The sequence below is a fragment of the Triticum dicoccoides genome, unplaced genomic scaffold (assembly GCF_002162155.2).
Source record: "Triticum dicoccoides isolate Atlit2015 ecotype Zavitan unplaced genomic scaffold, WEW_v2.0 scaffold159765, whole genome shotgun sequence".
In the NCBI taxonomy this organism is placed as follows: domain Eukaryota; kingdom Viridiplantae; phylum Streptophyta; class Magnoliopsida; order Poales; family Poaceae; genus Triticum; species Triticum dicoccoides.
The window spans coordinates 1-1,315 of record NW_021214240.1 but is presented as its reverse complement, the minus strand read 5'-3'; the positions used below and the strand labels follow the sequence as shown (position 1 = coordinate 1,315).

Here is a 1,315-nt window from a genome sequence, read left to right as displayed (position 1 = left end):
TTTGCGCCTTGTGACAAACATATCGCACGTGCGCGATATATATTAATCCCGTTATATTATTTTTGACGTTTGCGATATGTTTAAGCTCGATGCTCATTGCTCGCGCGTCTTGGGGCGGCTTTGTGGCGCGAAGAGCGCTTTCTGAAAGGGGTGGAAAAAACTCGTGTTGCTGCGGTATGGAGGGAGGGGTGGAAACCGTGGAAAACTCGTCTCCGTGATTGAGCGGGAGAGTAAGTAGTATAGGACATTATCCATTGTTAGGGAACGGTTGTAATGGTAGTGAGAATGTAGAATCGTCTTTGGAGCGGACCTGGGAGTGGCAAGCATAAGGGACGAAGACGGGGAAACATGTCGGATGCGATCATACCAGCACTAAAGCACCGGATCCCATCAAAACTCCGAAGTTAAGCGTGCTTGGGCGAGAGTAGTACTAGGATGGGTGACCTCCTGGGGAATCCTCGTGTTGCATTCCTTTTATAATTATTTTTTGCGCCTTGTGACAAACATATCGCACGTGCGTGATATATATTAATCCCGTTATATTATTTTTGACGTTTGCGATATGTTTAAGCTCGATGCTCATTGCTCACGCGTCTTGGGGCGGCTTTGTGGCGCGAAGAGCGCTTTCTGAAAGGGGTGGAAAAAACTCGTGTTGCTGCGGTATGGAGGGAGGGGTGGAAACCGTGGAAAACTCGTCTCCGTGATTGAGCGGGAGAGTAAGTAGTATAGGACATTATCCATTGTTAGGGAACGGTTGTAATGGTAGTGAGAATGTAGAATCGTCTTTGGAGCGGACCTGGGAGTGGCAAGCATAAGGGACGAAGACGGGGAAACATGTCGGATGCGATCATACCAGCACTAAATCACCGGATCCCATCAGAACTCCGAAGTTAAGCGTGCTTGGGCGAGAGTAATACTAGGATGGGTGACCTCCTGGGAAGTCCTCGTGTTGCATTCCTTTTATAATTATTTTTTGCGCCTTGTGACAAACATATCGCACGTGCGCGATATATATTAATCCCGTTATATTATTTTTGACGTTTGCGATATGTTTAAGCTCGATGCTCATTGCTCGCGCGTCTTGGGGCGGCTTTGTGGCGCGAAGAGCGCTTTCTGAAAGGGGTGGAAAAAACTCGTGTTGCTGCGGTATGGAGGGAGGGGTGGAAACCGTGGAAAACTCGGCTCCGTGATTGAGCGGGAGAGTAAGTAGTATAGGACATTATCCATTGTTAGGGAACGGTTGTAATGGTAGTGAGAATGTAGAATCGTCTTTGGAGCGGACCTGGGAGTGGCAAGCATAAGGGACGAAGACGGG

The 1,315-nt window shown here is 48.4% G+C and overlaps 2 non-coding genes across 2 annotated transcripts; both read left to right on the top strand.

Moving 5' to 3' along the window:
• The first annotated feature begins 353 nt into the window (after positions 1–353).
• On the top strand, positions 354–472 carry LOC119344216. The gene has a single exon (XR_005166506.1). It is a non-coding gene; the product is annotated as a 5S ribosomal RNA (ribosomal RNA).
• A 367-nt stretch (positions 473–839) lies between these two features.
• LOC119344215 lies at positions 840–958 on the top strand. Its single transcript, XR_005166505.1, has one exon. It is a non-coding gene; the product is annotated as a 5S ribosomal RNA (ribosomal RNA).
• The last annotated feature ends 357 nt before the right edge of the window (positions 959–1,315 follow it).